Below are 20,935 nucleotides of genomic sequence, written 5' to 3'. Positions count from 1 at the left end.
ACGAAAAAAGAGTTTAGAAAAACATTTTCATAAGCAGTCCATAAGACTATATTGTAGGGAATCAGCTATCACCAATTTCTCGCTTCACTTTTAAGTAACCCGCCAATTTCAGCTTTGATTAATTGACGTCATACTTGTAATATATAAAGTAATCAGTGTTTAAGGACTGCATGGAAGAGTTTAAACTACGCATGCTTCCTCGGGATGAATATTCTCCCCTATGGAATAGCTTTGCCTCAAAGTGTATGACGAATGTTTTTTCAAAATATAATACCAGCTCAATGCAGTATGCACGCATTTACATATAAATATATAGTATTTACGATTATAAAAATATTTGAGATATACATTTAGTCATGGTTCCTGTCAGGCTCCCTCTCTGGTCTTCAGGGGTTAAACGGCGTGGCGCTGCGGAGAGGGACGCCGCTTCCCGCCGAGCTGCGGCGCTGCACGTCGCCGCCGGACTCCGCTCTGTACTCCCGCCCCACGTCTCTCTCCTACATTACGGCGTTTCAACAGATGGCACCGTGTCCGACAACTTCCCTCTCACCGGCTTAAGAGGCAGCCTGTAAGGAAACTTGCTGAAACACCGGCGGGTTTTGTCGCTGCTCTGAAGACGGGACTTGCTGACATTGTCCTCCCCCCACGCACTTGCTGGTGTCTAACGCCGTTTTCAGCGAAGGTTTCTGCCGGGTTTCCTCCGCGACCTCAGGCTCAAGCCACTGGAACCCATCACTCAGTCTTCGGAAAAGCTGAACTTGGAGCAAACCTGACTCGGCTTTTGTGGTGGATTTTCCCACTGAAAGGTATGTGTTTTCATGTTTTCGTAATATACACATTTAATTATGCATTATGCCTAATACATTATTTATAGTATTTGCGTTATTATGAATATACAGCTTGAGTAAGTATTTGGCAGTGCAACTTTTTTTTTTCTTAAGTTTTGAACGTAATATTTCTTTTTGCACTTCAGGATTTCTTACGTGACGTTGGTCCTTATCTTTATGTTATATTTAATACAACATTAGGCTGTGTATTGGGTTTGTAGGTGGTCTTTATTAACTCAATTAAAACAATATTGCCAAAGTGTCTCAGATTATGGGAAGTGTAACTCACACCGCAGCACTCGGGACGCGTGAGATAACTCGTTTTTATATCTGCTTTACACCATTTAAATTTGCACCTAGATATTAACTGTTCCATTTAAATACTTCCATTCGTGTAACGCTGCACCTTTGTGACTACTGGAGTGAGGAGTGCAGTCCTTGACACAAAAGTAAAGTTAACTTAACAAACAACTTAACGTATTGGAGCGCCATATGTTTTTTAAATAAGTTTTCTCTAAGGATATTATATAGGCAGCATTCTTTCCTGAGTCAGATGTATATAGTACATTTGGCTGAAATTGAGTTTGCTTTTGTACAATGTGATCTTTGTAGCATTAATATTAAATATTAATATTAAAATATGAAAAAGAATATATGCTGTATAAAGGGAGTAGGCGCATAAAACCGAAAGGCTATGCTTGTTCATTAAATACTATGGTATGAGTGTTAGGAAATACACTTGCAAACTGTTAACCTAGATCTGAAGTTGTGCCTCTGTTAAGATGCTGTTTATTCTTGTTTATCTTTTCTTGTCATCTTTCTCGCACATTCTCCTTCCCCACTCAGTTCTGCAAAGGACAGCACTTCTTGTAAACCCTAGGATGGCTACAGAATTTAAACCACAACAACACCACAAATTATAGCCACATCTGCAGAAAGAAAGCTAGCCCTCCTGCTTGACTTAACGATGGCTCCTTTTCTCCGACTTTGGTGTTGGTCTTACATTTCCACATGACGTAACTTATTGCATGGATTTGTAATAATACACTGTGAAATCCTGTCCCCCAAATAAGGTTAATTTTTAAATGTAATTTAGCAGATGACTGAAGCGGAAAGAATGAATTTTGCAGAAGTTATATATCATATTTGTTAAAAGCTAAACACCTTTTAGAATGATACATATGCATGTATGAATGCTGCAAACTTTATAGTGACTTTCAGCAAAATAATATGGAATGAAGCTGGTTGGATGAGACACTGGATGCATTTCGCAGTGTGAACGGTGAGCATTCATGGTGATGTTGGAAACATGGTGGTCGTGCTACAGCTAGCAGGCAACACGACTGCGATCATTAAGCAGCAAACTGTAAACAGTGAAAAATGAGCGTGAAACCTCTACCAGTGTAAGCTTCTGAAATGCAATTTACTTTTTATTAAATATTATTCAACATTAAATTACTTTTTTCAAAATAGGATTTGCTCTACCATTACTTAGTTCTCTACATAAAATAAATATGTGAAGACACCCTCAGAAAATTCTAGTGTCAGAGATTAGCTATACTTAGACTCTCATAGGGGGGAAACCGTGAAATGGTTTAATGTGCATCAAAGATGGAGTTCACACTTGACTGAAGAGGTGTTTATTTTGTCCTGAATGTCATTTTCATACATACATAGATTCATACATTCATACAAGACATTAAACATAAGTATGGTATTGCGTGTAAAATATCTGAGCAACTTATCTATTTACACCTGGTAAAATATCGTTTTTACAATTTTAGGTTTTGCTTTGCTCATAAAAGGATGAATCCAAAAGAAGACTACTCTTGTGTAGTTTACAGAAACACAGGAACTCTACAGCTATCAGCACAAAGTTCATATACACATCACTGTCACTCATGAGGTTGAACTAATGTGATTTTGTTGACCATTATAACGTTTTTCTACTTGATTTTTAATGCCAAAAATAAAAGACAAAATTAAATGAGCAGTCTATTTTTGAATGTATTGGCATTACTTTGGGTCGCTGTGTTCCAATGTCTTAAAGTGCCTTAAGCTTAGGAAAAGTCAGCTGCAACTATTTTCTTACTGTATGTTGGTAATCAGTGTAGCCCACACCGTATTTCCATTATTTATCTGGACCTGGGAATTTCTAACCCTGTTACACGCCTACTCAACCTGAGTTCCTGCAGGTTACATTTTAAGTGGACTTTTGTTTCAGAAAATGCATCCAAAAAAGTAATTAGCAGTTTCACTGGAAAAATACCTTTAGCTTTGCAAAAATATGTAGAAAAAACACTTGTTTTTTTAAACGTAAAAGCACCACTGTGTCTTACACAAATTATCTATAAAGTGGTTGCAATTTTATTTGCACAATTAGAGCAAAACAATTATCTGCTCTATAAAGTTTAATTGATTCCTTGATGAGAGCTGGCAGAAGAAGCCCCATACGTTTCAGCCCCCCAGGAGTGAGGGCTGAGTGGCCCCGCTGTTGCATATGTTAAAAATACATATTTTGAACCTGCATGGTCGATTAAAAGACCGTGCTAGTAGGGTTTTGTTGTGCTAAGTTTGATGTGGCGACTAAATAGCATAACCTAACTTTCTTAGTTTCATGACTTCATTAGTAGAATAATTCCTGACATTCCTCCATCCCATCTGGCCCCAGCTGATCTTCATGGGAAATTAACAGTGAATAAAACAAATTTTGTATTCAGAAAGCATCTAAATTTAAACTCAGTTTCTAGTGCTATACCCTGTCCTTTTTCCTTTGGAAGGAAGATATCTAAAATTACATCCTCTAAAAATTTCATTCTCAGTGTTATAAGTTACTAAAACTAATCATTTATACTTTAATTCATCAGTGGCACTACACTGAGATATGACACAAATCTCACAAGTTAAGATGACAGGCTTTATTATATCTACAGCAGAATGACTGATGACGCTGCATATTTCATCTGATTTTTAAGGGCAATTTACTGCTCCTTGGAACTTAAAAAAATTCGGATTTGCATGCTGAAAATGCCGATGGTATAGAGAATGGAAGTTTTTCTAAGATCACATTTTGATTTGTAAGAACTTATTTTGAACTTATAGGTAGATGAAGTGAAGGAAAAATTCTCATGAGTAAGTTATAATTTCAAAAGTAAAACTAGTATTTATTTTGTTTTCTTTTCCAGTTTTTTTCATGCATATACTTTTTGTGTATATAGTATACAGAAAACCAGACAGAAAATAATAAATAAATAAAATGATAAATGTTGTGACTTGAAGGATGAAGGACTCAAGGGCAATTATGTTGGTGAAACAGAAAGGGTATTATTGAACTAACTGAACATAGGCTGGAAATAAATAAATGTGATCACGAGGGATCAAAATGGGGGAGGGGGCAGGAATGAGGTAGGACACAGACAAAAAGAAGGTACAATGTCAATGACTGGACTGGGGAACACAGGACTGGGAAGCACTTATATATGAGACTAACGAGGGAGCTAACGAGAGGCAGCTGGGAGTGATTAACATGAAGTTAGGAGCAAGAGGAAAGACAAACAAGTAACAGGCGTGACTTGTTAGGGTCACGCTAGGGAGGAGACAGGAGGGTCAGGTGGACATGGCAGACAGAACATGACAGAACACTGTAATGAGAGCCAATACAATTTTAAAAATTGATGCATTATAGATACTTTCCACCTTATGTCTGAGTTCTCCACTTTTCTAATAGTTAACTGTAATGTTGCTGTGTTACGCAAATCATTTTATAAAATACTACAAACACTTAAAATTTCGTTATTATTTCCACACATTAACTTATCTTTTGTTTCGGCAAGGTCACCTTGAACAACACAAACCTTTAGTGACCTCAGTCCTCTGATTCTGCTTTGTTTTAATATATTTATGTAGGGGACTGTGTTTCCAGTCTATAATTTGAATAGTATTAAGGTTGCAAAAAGCAGGTTACTTTTGTATTAGACTATGATCTGATCTATCACTGGAACCTGGATGCCAGAGAAAAACCATTCCATAGCAGCTTATTAAATGATTATTTTATTTATGGGATATGTAGTTAATTCTATTTATAAACTTGCTTCAGTGTTTCTGCCCATTTTGATCAGATTTTCTTCTAATTTAGTCACATTGAGACATAGTTAACATAATTATTAAGATAGTACTTTACTGATGCTTTCAATGAATTCAGACCAGTTCTGGAACTAGTTAGCTATTAAAAAACAGTACTGAGAGGTGCTTGTAAGATGTACATGTAAGCAGGGCTTTAGATATTTTATGTGGCTTAGTATAAGCTGCACTGGGTCATTGCTTGTCCACTGGCTTACATACAGAGTGCTAAAGAGTGCAAACATCCTGCAGACAGATTTTCAAAAATGGCCGGCGTTCCTTCCCTTTTCTGTGGCCTGTCGTTTTGTCAGGTTTAGGGTAGACAGCTAACATATATTATATTAAAAAGAAAGGACATGTAGTAATGTTACAGTGGCTTGTTCTGTAAATTGAGTGCAAATTGACTTGCATTGACATGGGTGGAATGCGAGCAGATCTTATTTAAAACAATAATGAATGATATCATTCCCACCGCTGGAACAATGGCTGAAGTGGTAGTGTTTCTTTTTCCTGCTTCAAACAAAGCCAGCACGTGGTTCAGAAAAGTAAAACTTAATCAGAAATTGGTCTAAGGCAAATGGGCAGAGTTGTCCTCTTGTCGTATTCCTCTTAATGGAATTTTAAGGGAATAGAACGAGTTTTTGTAATAGTTTTTGGTTTTTGTGTATTTTGTCCATAGCACACCTGAAAATGTATTTGGTTTCAAGTGAAGTCAAGCTGATCAGATTTTTGCAGAATCCATGGATTTCACACAACAAGTTACAACATGTCATCTGCAGAGTACCTTCAACATAACAAGACAAATGTGCAAAATATGGAAATTAATAGCTGACAGGAATAGTTTGTAGCAATCAGTATGGTATGGGAGCACTTTTTGGCAGAAACACGAAACACAATGTAATAATTTCAGCAAAAATCTTGAAAAAAGTGCGAAGATGTGTCATGAAAGCAAAATACATGGTTTTAAGCCAAAAAAGGATATTCCAACAGCTGAAATTCATTTTTGGAAGGATGGAAATTTGAAGGCTAAAATGTCAATTTATATATTCTATATAAAATATATAGTATTTTACTTTAGTGTGGAAAAAATGCTATTTTTGGGTGTCTGTTAATGGTGTGTGATATTAACATGAATGCTGTTCTATCCAAGGTAAATTATTTTTTAATTGGAAAGTAATTCCATTTGGAAATTTGTACAACTCTGGAAGCAGCCATTTCTACTTTGGTATCAGCTTACATACACCCATCTGTGATTATAACTGTGTTAGTTCAAAAACCTAAGTGCTTATCTGAGTTCCGTTTATCGTTGTGTAATGCACAGCAAACGCCTAATGCCCAGTTCATTTTCCCTTTTGTATAATTTTTCATTTATATGACAATAAATCAAGGAATATTGTATTTTGGGGCTCGTTAAAGAGATATTATGCCTTATAATCAGAGTACAGTCACATAATTGTATGACAAATGTGTGCAACCAGCTACATGTAAATGATGTAAGATATACTTAGCAGTGATGTATCATGATAAATCCAGTTGATATTTGATTGTACATAACCTATTAAACCTAGAAATATACTGTAAGGGAGGGGTAGTGATGTATATTGTGTAAAAGGGAACCATTTAGACAGATTTTATAACAACACGGTGTGGGTTTACAGACCAGAGTAGGAAAGCAATGTAAGATAATAGCCAACCTGTTTCATTGTTTTATCAAGCTATTGTTCTATGTCTTTAACTGTGTATTACATGCCAAAAATAAGTATGCATATGCATTTGTAGTACTATTATTATTATTATTATTATTATTAGTAGTAGTAGTAGTATAAGTATTATTTTTATTATTATTATTATTAATAACAACAATAATGATAACCTAACAGAGAAGTAAGATAATTCATTTAGCTTTTTAATTGTATGATATATATTCTTTATTGAAACCTCTACCTAGTCTTATCAAACTTTAGATGAACGTCCAATGTTATGTATTCAGATTCTGTTTCTTCTCCCGCAAATGCACAGAACATGAAAGCCCCTGAGCTAAAAATGATTATTCTCTTCAATATTTAATGCTATATTATTTCAGTGCTACTTTATTTTATCACCAGCCTGCTGTTAAAAGTAAAACACGGCATTAAAATAGCAGCTAGTATGAGCATCTTTAATGCTGTGCTATTTCACTTATGAAAAATTCTTAAATGATTATCGTGGGATAATCGCCGCAGTCATTTATATTATTGTGATGTACCTGTGAACGTTGCCACCCTGGTATATTAACCTGTTTTTAATGCCTTATTCCACAAATGTAACGTTGAACTTTATTCATTTTAATAAGTTCTCCCATGATAAAACCACAGAACTATTTTTCATTAACCCACACTGGTCTCTTTGTTCTCTGTTCTCTTTGTGTTATGGCCAGTCTCTTGACTCTTGAGCACATAATTAATATACAAACCCATCTGCTAATAAATTAAGATGTTACCTGGTTAAATTATGACATATAACATTTATTCCATTTTTCAATGTCATGCCGCCTTGAATTTAGTCCGCTACACTTCTTGCAAAGTCAAACTGTTATCCCCTTCCTATTTGAACATTTCATCTCTCTACCTCAAAAACCCAAGTCCTGAGTATGCGTTTGCAAAATGCAGCTTTGTGCAAAAAAGGCATAGCAGTTAAACAATGGCTAACCTCCTAACTAACACTTCCCTGCACTTACAAATACATGTCACTGAGCTTAACAAAATTTTCAGCAGGGTCTTGTCAGAGGCCGTGTTTGCCAGTCCGACTTTACTTGCTAATGATTTATTTCTTTTTTGAAATTTCAGAGTGGGGGGGTGCCCAGGTGACTTTTTGAGTGGTGCCTCAAAAACAAAAAGACCTGCCCCTGTGAATTCTGGGAAAATTGTGATGCCAATTTAGGGCTGAACGATAAAGCAATAACAATAATTATCATGATATAATTTCCCTCGATGTCAATGTGTACTCGATAAAAGTTCGATATGATTTAAGATGTCACTTGCTCTGTGACTGCTTGTCTGGACAGGCAATGGAACACAAGTGCAGACACAGCCGTGAAAACTCAAGTGGGGGACTTATTGAACAAATAAGAGAAGGCAATAGGGCAGGCAGATGAAAGACAACATAGTACAAACAACAGGGCAACTGTCCACGGTAATCCTATGAAAGTCCATCAGGAATCCACACAGTAATAATCCACAAGTAATTCAGATTAGCTAGGAAGAATGAGAGACGGCGTTCTGTCCGCACTGACTAAAATGACCTGGTGTGCGGCCAATCACACTCTTTTAAGAATGGACAACATACATGCACAGCTAACACACAGCAAGGTTTATGGAGTTAGCAGAGCAACCCACATACTGCTGTCATGGGAGGGAAAAGCTTCAGTGTGGACGAAGAAAGTGCAGCAGCCACAACATATTTTTAAAGCGGAGATATTGTGGATAAACCTGGTAAAGAGATGTTTGTGGTGTGGCAGTATTTTGGAAAATTAAAGAAGCCTACAGTACGACATGCAACAGACTGGTGCTGTGTGTTGGAATCTCTGCCAGTACCAAGTATTTCAAAATATTACAAATTTATTTCTGCACTGGAAGCACTGCCATACAGTACAACATGCGGAATGCGAGTGCGTCGAGTCACAGATATCTGCAGTTAGGGTTTCAGTCGCGTCCCTTGTTGTTTCAAAATGGGACACAGCATTTTATTTATCTATAGGAAGCAGGAGGTAACTCTACCAGCAGTGTTCATCTGTAAATGAGCAGCAAGGCAGTCAGTGAAAAACAGCAAGAAACAGTCCTGTTGATTTATTGCAAGTGTTACCCCCTATGACAAAAAAAAAATTAGAATTCAGTTTGCAGTCCATTTGATTTGTCATTGTTTTACTGTTCTATTGAAGGTGAATCCAGTGGGAATCTTGAGCATAAATGAAGCCTCAAACCAAAGAAATAATGAATTATTGAAAATAATGATTCACAAATTATATCATGATAATTATCCAAGGCCGTAATTGCAACACACAGCCGTGGAAAAAAATAAGACACCACTGTATACTTTTTAATCATGATTCTACTGGCAGAAGCTACGCTGAGCAGCAGGTTGCTGCCAGGTTCAAAATTTTTAAGACGGCATTACAGAAGAATAAGATGAAGCAGGAGACCAGAAACCAGCCAGGTAGAGGGCGGACGTGACGTTCTAGTGGCAGAGATGGCCGTTAACTTAACTTATCCGGCAGTTTCTCACGAATCAGAGGATGGCATCAAGTGACCTTCAGAAGGAATGGGAAACATTAAGTGCAGGTGTGAAGTGCACTGCTAGGACAGTTTGTATCAGGCTCCTAGAAGCAGGATTGAAGTCCCACAAAGCAAGGAAGATGCTCTTCATTAATAAGAAACAGAGAAGAACCTGCTGCAGTTATATATATAAGAAGGAAAGAAAGAACAAGGCTTCTTACAACTGCCTGCTCTTACAACTCTGACCAAAGGAATCTCCTACCAAGGCAAAGGAATCTGCTATTAGGATGTTTAAAGCACGTTAGATATGTAAAGAGTATCGCCACTTTTTCCAAAGGTCAGTTCAAGTCTATGTAATCCAATGCATATTATATACTGTAGCATTTACAGTACTGTAAAGCACCATCACTACATAATGGTTACGAAAAGCACATACAGGACATGTAATACACAATATACAGTATACATATTAAATCAAAGGAATTCTTCTAAATCTCATGAAAAATAAGTCCAAAAAATAAAAAAGGCAAATGCTGGGTATGGCAGATGCGAGAAGTAAAATATCAAAAATCAGCAATGCATTGTGAAAATGTCAGACGTCAACCACTTGATTCCGCCTTTATTCTTTCACTCAGCCTTGGTTTTTGTGTTTCTTGTGAAAAGGGAAAAAGAGAAAAATCTTAACGATTTTGTTCAACTGGTTGAGCTGCAACCCTGGCGAGGTATCTGGCAACTGAACATCTTTAGCTGGATTCCCTGCGCTCCTGACCAGCACAATTAGTTACATAAATAGAAGTATTGGCATTCTCTGTGTCTGATGTGATCATTGTATTAAAAAAATCCATAATGTTAGAAATAAAAAAGTCATGTAAAATGTTGAAATGTAGAATATTTTTATCACAATATTTTCTATTATTATTAACAAGAAGAAGAAGAATATGGTAGTGATATACTCATCAGTAAGAGAGAGATTGATGAATGACTGTACAGCTAAGGTGTCACTTCAGTCCTGAAGCTTTACCTCCCACCCTTTATCTTGAGCCTGCAGCTGTAGATAATTTCTTTAGTTCTGAGTTAGGATTTAGGCTGTGGATAATGCTTGGAGACAGGTCCAACACTGGTATTGTCACTGAACATCTAAGGGGGCCAAAGCCTCAAGCCAGGGAGAGGAATTCAGTGTTACACTGCAAGTAGCTAGTGTGGGGTTGGGCTGTGGGTTTCAGGCAGAAAATCCACACAGTTTTCAGGGGATTTTTGTCCCGAAAATGTGCAATCTCTGTGCCCTTTCATGGTTATTATAGTGAATGACGACATCAGCTTGCTGTTCTGCCACATACTGATGACCAGGTCAAAGTAGCAGTTCTGTCAGATAGCAGGGGCCCCTTGATGGCAGAAACACAACAGCAGGCGATAGCAAATTCACTCTTTTCATGGCACTACAGTTAAGTTGGAATTAACTAATACAAATCAATTAAGTCCCAGATGGGGGCCTTTTCCAGAGTTTAGAAATGCTATTTGGTCATCAAAAGTCATCTCTGAATATCGATGTCCTTGGCACCATGACGATGACGCACCAAGGATGGGCATCTGCCGCACCACCCATTGAACAGTCGCCAGTTGGGCCGTTGGCACACAATTTAGCTGTTTGCAAACCTGTGCACCTGGTGGCTAGCAAGTCAACAGGTTTATCTTGCTTAGGTAAATGGAGAAACATCACAGTAATCTTCCACAGCTTGCTGAGTCATGCACAAACAAGGACTCATAAGCCCTGTTTACACTTGGTTTTAAAATGCGTCTTGGGCGGTGGTATCACAAGTGGACCGCTGAGACATGTCATTTCTGCTAGAATGTCAAACGGCCCTGTGCGCAGTTATCGTGACGTCCTTCTCGGGGATGCATCGGAACGCTTTAGCGCATTAGCATTAGCATCTACGCTATAAAAGATACATCCCGGTAGTTTGAGTAATACGATCACAATGTGTCTTGGTGGTAATTAATGCTTGTATTTAGCAATTGCCCGAGACGCATTTTGAAATCGGGTGTATACAGGGCCATAGTCAGCCCTTTCACTTTCATACATTAAACTTATGTGTTGGTACATGGTTTGTGGGTGTACATCCAAAATATGATATGCAGCCATTGAGTATTCCAGTATCATCCACAGTGACAGATCTCTAAATGTTACATGGTTCCATTATGCATACTTACACAACAGAATCCTTAAATATCATAAATTGATAATTTTTTTCAGACTTCTGTGAAGTTTTCTGATCTCAAATAGAACACCCAGTGCAGGATTTCCCAACTCTGAAATCCATGCAGAAAACCTTCATCGTGTGCTAATGATTACAGCCATGCTATATTGTCATTTGAGGAGGTATCAGCTTTTTAGTTTTCATCTTTCATGGCGTATGACTATCCAATTGCTAATGCTGGCATCCTCTATTACGATGGAGACTCAGCGGGAGAGACCATGGAGATTCTTCAGTTCAAACTATTTCAAACATTAAAAACTGCAGTTAGCTTCAGATAAGTGCCAGCATCGTCTACCAAAACTGTATTTATGTACACCCTAAAATTATTTTTTTTTAGTATTTTAATATGATAGTATTGTAAATCTTAGTATTTTAATAAATTAATGTTGCTTTTACTAAGTTGAACTTAACTGCAAATGGGAAACTTAAACCAGACTCATTTTCAGTATTTTAGGAAGTTTCCTGACATCTTTAATTTCCATACAAACTAATATGATTTTATGGATTAAGACATGCTTGAAATATGTCATGTCACTATCCCGTGCCAAGGCATGTCAATTTCAGAATAAAATGTCAATTACCGGTAAAGTCAATAAAAGTCAAATCATCTCTTCTTTCATTGTGTGTCATTTAAAATACCCATAGTCTGATACTTCAAAAGTAACCTGCAGTAAATGCAATATTGGGTTGTCTAGAGGAAATCTAGAGGTCATCCAGGCTCAGTGTCTGATAAATATGCACAAACTGCACATCCTGCCAACATCCATTTGTGTGCTCAGTGGTGCGAGGATCATAGGCAGTGGTCTTCTCAGCGGTGGACGAGCATGGCTATAATCCAAGGGAATTAAGTGCCTTGTTCCAGCAGCGTAAAGATTCTGGTGGGTTCATGATGGCGCCGGGGCATGATTCCCTGGCATGGCTTGGATCCACTCATTCCATTAAAGGGTAGAGTTAATGCAACACAATAAGTTACCACCCTGAGCTATCATCTGTGCCCAGTAATGCTGTGGTTTATAGAGCATGAGGTCAAAATCAAATGACTTCCATAGTTGTGGAGCTCCAGAGAATGCTTATATCATTTCTGGACCAGAGAGGTACTTGCTACGGTGGTTTCTGCCTATATCAAACCGGGTTGAGTTATTGACTGAGATAAAAATCCCAATGACATACACTTGATTTGATTATTCTTTTTTAAGCCTAAATAAAACTATGCACAAATAAGTGCTTATTTTATGCACTCATAATGCAGCTGTATTGTGTTTTGGCATTCAGTGGCTGAAAAGAAAAAGAATGCAAGTTATAATATAAAGAAGTTGTGTAAGAAGTTTCCAAAAATTGATCAGAGGCACTTTCCCATCTGGAAACTTAGACAAGAAGGCCATAGAAAGACATGACTTTTACATATTAATTTCCATGTCAATAGGCTAATGAAAGCTGCAAACTCAACTGCGGAAGATGCTTATCTTGCCAAGAAATGTGTCCCTATTTATCAATCTACTAAACAGCACTTCCAAAAAACTGGTCTTAGGTTTTGGATTTTAAAAACAATGCATACCCCTTTAATATACACTTATATACAAATACATATATAGATATAGCAGTATCATTTCAGTCTGTGTTTTATGTTATATTCTTCTATGAGACCAACTGTAACCTGAAAAATGTTAATATTTGTCTAATGTACACAAAATGCAATTCGATAAATCATAATGTAAAAATATACAGCATTCTGCAGGGCAGACAGAGAAAACAATTTCAAATTGCACACGAAAATCCTTAGTCAGGAACTCAAGAGGAAGATTGAATATCAGTAGATACAGCATGGAGGAAAAAGCGACAAAATCTTTAGTCAGGAACACAAAAGGAAAGCAACAAAGCCAGTAGATCAGGCGTGGGTTGTAAATGAGAATGGATTATCTGGCAACATCTCTCAAAGTTGTGAACTGCAAACAAGATTCTGATAACCAGTAATGAGTTCACGGGTCACAGGTGTCCTAAATTTCAGGTGAGGTCGAGTGTAGCTAGACTGCTCATGAGAGAATGGAGGCTTGACTGGTTGCAGGTGTTACTGTATTGCCCTCCTTCTGTGCGGTCCGACTCATCAGATGGGTGATCATTGATGCTTAAAGCATTGATGTCGTCAGTGATGGATGGCCACCAGAATTTCCAGGTCAGGGGATGATGTGGAGGAAGAGTGGCTGCCTTTGTCTTACTGAAGATGTCTTGGAACTGCTGGTATTGTGTAAGGTCTGTCTGGATATTATTGGGGCTTTCAATGGAGGTGGCTTAACAGCAAAGGGTGAAACACCAGCCAGTAATTCACTTTGTTTCCAGGTGATCATGGGATCATGGAGACAGGCTGCCTTAGAACTATGGAACCTTTAGAGGAAGAGATGAGTCAGAGTCAGTGTCTCGTAAGGATGAAGTTCTCCAACTTGCATGTAAAGGCGGTCATCTGCTGGCTAACTCATCCTGTTCTTGGTGGTTTTCCATCCAGTGCATTGGCGTACTGGGGTGGTGACATTTCTTGGACCAAGATGTGTAATATTCTTGCCAGCTTTATATCAATAAAATTATCTGTGGCCACAGAGTCAACTAATTCTGACACAGACGGGGACGGGGGCAATTGTGACCATTCATTCATACCAAAAACATATCATACAGTGTTTTTTTGTTTTTCGTGTTCAACCAAATTTTCCCAACACCATTATGTTTAATAAATGCCCAATTGTGTCATATAATATCATATTCATATTTGCTTTATGATATTTTCAACTTACGATGGGTTAATCGGAATGTAACCCCATCGTAAGTTGACGAGCATTTGTGTATAACTATTTCATTATTGCTGACACTGTTATTTCAAAATTCGTTTTTGTTTTTTTGGTTTTAATTATTTTTATTTGATATTATAATTCAAGAACTGTGGTGTGGTAGCTAAATGGGTAGCATTTGTCCGACACGCCTCCAGGGTTGAGAGTTTCAGTCCCAGCCCTGACTCCTTGTGTGTAGAGTTGGCGCATCCTCATCTCGTTGTGTGGGTTTCCTCCTGGAGCTCTGGATTCCTCCTGTAGTCTAACGACATGGCGAATTAACATCTCTGAATCGCCCACACTGTAAATGTGCGTGTGCCCTCCATTTGACTGAAATCACATCCAGGGTGCAGCCTGCTGTATATAGATGGACAGTAATCCACGCTTCCCTTAGCATATTGATTGAAAATGGACGATACACATCTATTAAACAAGGATAGATGGCAATATTCAGTAGTTAATATTTTTTTGTGATTAGGGGATGTACTCCTGTAGTAGATTTGCTAATAAGCTTCAGTGGGAACAAATAAATGTGGCTTCCCATCACGGCAGATCCCTTAAGTGAAACATTTCCTCTCTAGATATAAAGATACTGTAATCGTCTGTTACTTGATTAATACTGAGCCAAAGTAAGTGCAACTCCTGCATCTCTGCATATGGAAGGCTGTCATCTTTGCACTTTGCAGCAGAAGAGTGGTTCACAAAATGGTTCACAAATAGGATGCAGGGAATTTTTGTGTATCTGCTGTCATGTTTTATACTTTCATGCTTCCCTGAACAAAGGCTCCCATGGTTCAGTTGGCAAATAGAGAAAACTGACAGAAACTTGTGGAGTTTCTCATTTATGTCTGACACTATTCTTTTAAATCTAATAAACGAGTTTTGTTTGTTACCTGATTGCAGTACTTTCAGTTCTGGTTTTTCTTTTCTATTACAGGAGATAATAGAAGAGTATGAACTATTAAGCACAATCCATTCCTGAAACTTTGTGACAAGGTATGGTAAGTGACTTGAAGATCATACAAAAAAATGGGCGAGTTACCTTCAGGACACTAGGATGATATCTCCTGTTTGAAAACCCCTCAGAATTGATACAGAAATTGGTTTTATGTTGCCTGTTGATTCTCCTCTAACCATATTTACCAAGTTATACACTCCTGCCTGTTAAAGAGAGGGGGCGCCATTGAGTCATAACCTAATGTGGCTTTATTGTTTCCAGTTGACAATCTTTAATATGATTCATTAATGTCTAAGGAGAAATTATACAGCTCTGGAAAAACTTTAGAGACCACTATATTTTTTAAGAATCTGCATTCGTAAACCCTGGTTTAATCCTGATTATGCTGGCAGAAGGTTACACTGCGAGGCAAGCTGCTTCCAGGCTCATAGTTTATACGACAGCAGTACGCAAGAACAAGGTGAAGCAGGAGACACTGGGAATGACCAAAACCAGCCAGGTAAAGGGCAGAAGCGAATTTCTAATGGCAGAGATGACCGTCAACTTATCCGGCAGTGACTCATAAATGACCTCAAGTGACCTTCAAAAAGAATGGGAAATATTAAGTGGTTTGAAATGCACTGCTAGGATGGTTCATAACAGGCTCATAGAAGCAGGACCGATGGCCCATAAAGCAAGGAAGAAGCCCTTCATCAATGAGAAGCAGGGAAGAGCCAGGCTGGAGTTTGAAAAATTTTTTTTTACACAGGCACGTATGTATAAATCGACAAATGAGTGACACTGAAAAATTTGCTGTGGTCTCTTAATTTTTTCCAGAGCTGTATGTGTTTACTATGTGAACAGAGATACTCAAGTATGCGGTTGGAAATGAGTCATTGCAGCTATTGTAATGTAGTGTTTGATGATAGTAAAAACTTCAGTTAGATGGGACTTTTGAACACAGAAATGTATTTTTAATAGAATGCCAATCTGTAATTTACCCAGGTACGTTTTCTCCCAGTACTTTATGCACTGATTACTAGTCAGGCAGGAATAGGTGACAGAACATAACAGCAAGTTCACAGCCAGTGTGTGTTAGTCATAAGAAAATATATGATGTAAAAGGATTATGCTGAGTAATTACTGCAGAGGAGAGATTTGATGTTAAATAAGACATTTCAGGAGCAGTGTTACTTGTCCTTATGAAGACTTTCATAAAAAAACACGATGCAAACACACCTCGTCTCCCCTGTTTAAGGCAGCCAAGGTCTCGTGTTTTCATCACCATGTCTTTCAGGGGATCAATGTTGGGCAGTAATTAATCCAGCCCCGGCAGCTCCCTGATAAAGCGTGCCTAGTAAGCTCTCACCTGTTTTCACACCGGTGTCTTGTGCTTGTGTCTCATTTTCTAAGTATAAGTCAAACACTTCTTCTGCTAATGAACGAATGAATAAATAAAATGAAAAGTGTTGAAGATTTATATAAGAAACCATTAGATACAAACATAATTCAATGAATGACTAGCTAAGCACCACAATTGCTGATTCGCAAAGTCTAAGACAAACCTTATTTTGGTAACTCTTCACTTAAGGCCATGTTTTTAGTAATTTGTAAACACATTCATAATGCATTATAATGCATTCATAAAGCATTATAAACATGGCTATATTTATTTATAACACATTACAGCCATGTTTATTATGTATTATGAATGCTTCATGAATCAATAATGCACTATAGATATCTTCATAATGCAGTACAAAGCATCCTTAATTCTTATACCATCCATTGTATTGCATTATAGCGGTATCTATAGTGCATTATAAATGAGAGCTTCATAAAACATTCAAAATGCATAATACACATGGCTTTAATGTGTTATGCCTTTTGATAAATATTTATAGCCATGTTTATAATGCTTTATGAATGCATTATGTGTTATGAATGTGTTTATAAATTACTAAAAACGTGGCCTTAAGTAAAGTGTTACCATTATTTCTCTACTCAAGTACAGCAATGAACTGTTACTCCCCATACAAATCAATTAAACAGTTAGCAATGCACTTCCTAGCATTGTATAGCGGTTGCAGAAGCTGTGCAGGATTGGTATGCTATGTCATTTCATTAAAATGAATCCAATTAAAAATTCACAGCCAAGTAATTAAAACACCTTCCAGATTATAAATATGAGCCTTCACAAGCACCTTGAGAAAGGACATGGCCTGCTCTTCAATGGCTGCACATCTCTCACAACTGAGAGTTATTAAATGTCAGTTTTTATTAAACTGTCGTTAATAATAATACTTTTACCACTCTTTTCGACTGATTTAACAGCAATTGAACAGGAAAAGGGCAAGTGTTGCAGGAACTCTTCTGCCATGCAGTATTATATTAAGCTGTGGGGTTATGTAAAATTAATTATTACCTTCTCCGCCATTCAAAATGGGGTGTTTATCAACACCTCTGTGGCAATAGGCTTCCCATTTAATTTTGCAGTACTGAGGTCACAGACATGACGTTATATGAATAGGTGTGACATGCGTATTGGGTTGGGAGCCCTCGAAGCATTTTGCATTCCCTCAAAAGGGACCTGTTCACATTGTCGCTGTGGCCTTAGTTACTGTCTCTTTTATAGCAAACTGTTGAACATCTGAACTGCTGTAATATTAATCTTGACCTCTGCAAATGCAGTCATTTAGGACAATCAGCGGACCTACTGTAGATACAGGTATAAATAAAGAAATCCACTTGTTCCCCAGGAAAGGCCTTTCACTTTGCTAATAATACGACATACTTTTGTTACGTTTTTGTTGAATGATATTTTGTTTCATTCAGGAACACGTCTAAAGACAGCATAGATTCTACGCAGTATAATCAGCCTTAACACATTGTCATTCATTTGGAGTTGTTTTGACAGTGTGAAATGTGGAATTTGAATAATAAAATAGTTGTATGTTTAACAGAAAATCTGTTTATTCTCATTGTTCTAGCCTTCTACTTTTTAAATGCCCTATAATGAGCCACCACCTCACGATTTATTTTCATGCAGTGCTTTCAGTTTGTTGCACGTACATTAAGCCTAGTTTTATTGACCAATTACATCAAATCACTTGACATATATTGCAAGTTTACCAGTTCCTTTGTGCACAACAAAATGGTTTCTATGGAAACCAAATACTCTTTAATAGTCACCTATTGACTGGCTGTGGTCGACTGAGTGGCTTGAAACACTTAAAGGGTAAATTCGCTTCAGTGCTCTGTAATATCTGAAACTTTGCTGTCTTTTAATGTGGTATAAGAGACTGCTGAATATACGACACTCAAGTATAAAAACTATGCAAATCGGGGACCACACATTAACAAAACAATGCACAATGCATATTTAGACTGATTGTGAAAGCTGTCGAGGTCCATGCTAATATAGACAGAAGTCATTTAGGAAATGCATAGACTGGTGATGCGTCTGTGATTTCCACTATATAACTGCTTACCAGATGAGTTAATTAATGCAATCACTTTGCAAGGTAATCTTGATTTAAATGAAAACAAGGTTCATTTTTTCTTTATTATTGGTTTCACCTTTCCTGCTTTATTTTATTCTCGTTGGAATAATTACCATAAAGCATTTCGTGACAAACTTGCTTGTTAAAATGCAGCACACTCACTGAGTTGGATCAATCATAATTCAGATCAATAATACAAGCGGATTAAACTGTTTAATACATAAGGAATAGTGTACAGTCATTTGTAGTGGTTTAACCGGAATAATATTGTGAATATTTCCTTACATGAGCAGATCAAATATGGGTCATAGCCTCTACATAGACAGTATGCCTGCATTTCCTAAAGGCCTAAAGGCTAATTAAAATCTGATTATTCTTTATCTGTATCTCCTCAAAATTTTATATATTTCCTGTAATGTACCTCTACGTTGTATATACCCAAACAAGTGCCATAATCACAAAAAATGTTGAAAAAAGCATTGAATATGGCAGCTCAATAATTTAATTATGAAAGGAATGGAACAAAACAAAATAGTGTCTGAGCATAATGCAACACAGTGATTTGTGACTGGGGGGGACACATGCAGGCAGCTGAGGACTGCAGCATAATGATAATGTTATGCAATCTTTATTGCGCTTACATCATATTTTATTACTCATCAAATTGGCTGTCAAATAAGAGCAAACATGCTTATTAAATACACAAATGTGCTGCAGTGACAATACGCTGAGTGTTTGGGGAAAAGACCTTGGCTGGGTCATCAGCCCGTTCTGACCCTTTATGCGTGAACAGCCTGTGCAGAGAGTGCAGTGTGAACCAGTCAGGTGCCAGTACTCCCACTGTGATAAGATCATTTCACCATCAGTCCTTTCTACTGTGAATATGGATCCCTCCTGCAGTATACAAAGAATATAATGTTATGTGATTCCCCTGGTTTAAGCAGTTCACGGCTATTTAACATTTACGTGCTGTTCAAACATGTCGTGATTAAGCAGATATACGCTAAAATTGCATCTCATCACAAAATTACTCACGTCTTAATATATACGTGCAGCAAATAATTATGCTCATGTAGTTAAAAAGGCTTCCCTTGTCAGTTGTGATTAATGTAATGTTATACTGTAGGTTACTGTATGTATGTAAGCAATTTTTTCAGGGAAAGGTCAAGAAAATGAATTTTAAAGGAGCATATTTCAGAGTAAATACGTCAAGAATTGGATATGATTGGCATAGGCAGGTGGATATAATTTTACCTTGTTTTTAAAAATGGGCATATTTTATTCTCATAAATGAAAATTAGACAATTCCAAATCATCCACAAGACTGACTGAAGTGATTCCACAGTAGTATGTGCTAACTTTGTGAATTTATGTATGTATGTATAAATGTGTGTCTTCCTAGTATTCACACCTGGAATTGGTGAATGTGTACAAATATGCTATCCTAATTAACGCTCATGTAGCCAGGGCTAATGGAGATTATTGCTGAATGCTGTAGCACACCTTTTTTCACCTTTCCATATGTTCATGGAAATGGTAGGTTTAGCTATCATCTTGTTTCCCTGCTATAAGATGTTTTAAATAGGCCGTGGGCTCCACACATGTATAAACATTAATGTAACCTGTGACTTTATGCACTGTATGGAATGGCTGTGTTCAGTTCAATTTACTGCATCAAGTGTCCCAGTATGTGCAAGCAAGGATTTATTTGCTCCCTAAACCAGTAACTGGATATAATTATATTCTAACTGTCCCCAGGCGGCAATGAAAATCTCAGTCATCTTTTATAGTTTCTCATTACAAGCTTCATTTTTTGAACCAAGATTATTTTAAACCAAATTCCTCAAACTTCCAAAGGTGCACCAAAAGTCTCCGAATGGCAGTGTTCAGTGCTTTAAGATTTTAAATGACTTCTTGCAGCAATTAACCGAGGCACATTACCAAATATGAAATTGTAAAAGCGACCGGTGATAAATGCAACGGGAGCCCCCTCTGAGCCAGCTGAAGTGCCGCCTGTCTCACCTGTCATCCTTGAGACATGATGCTTGCCTATGTGATCTGGCTGCCGTGGCAACCCCTTGCCTGGTTACCGACGATTCCGGGGCCTGATTGGGTGACTTTATATCTGTGCAATCCAAAAAAAAAATAAATAAACATTCAGTTCCAAATATCAGTGGCCTAAGTTTAAATACTTGTTGATTTATAAATTACTGTATTTGTGTTTATCTGAC

At 37.4% G+C, this 20,935-nt stretch overlaps 1 protein-coding gene across 1 annotated transcript in view; it reads left to right on the top strand.

Annotated features, from left to right (window-relative positions):
- The window catches only part of si:dkey-237h12.3 (teneurin-3), a 350,156-nt gene that overhangs the window by 912 nt on the left and 328,309 nt on the right, over window positions 1-20,935 (top strand). The window contains exons 2-3 of the mRNA XM_072697573.1: window positions 391-806; window positions 15,202-15,260. The gene's annotated coding sequence lies outside the window, so the exon portion shown is untranslated. The remainder of the gene's footprint in view (window positions 1-390; window positions 807-15,201; window positions 15,261-20,935) is intronic.

This window comes from Paramormyrops kingsleyae, chromosome 12 (genome assembly GCF_048594095.1).
Source record: "Paramormyrops kingsleyae isolate MSU_618 chromosome 12, PKINGS_0.4, whole genome shotgun sequence".
In the NCBI taxonomy this organism is placed as follows: Eukaryota; Metazoa; Chordata; class Actinopteri; order Osteoglossiformes; family Mormyridae; genus Paramormyrops; species Paramormyrops kingsleyae.
The sequence above is the reverse complement of the archived record's forward strand: the minus strand, read 5'-3'. Positions and strand labels throughout refer to the sequence as shown.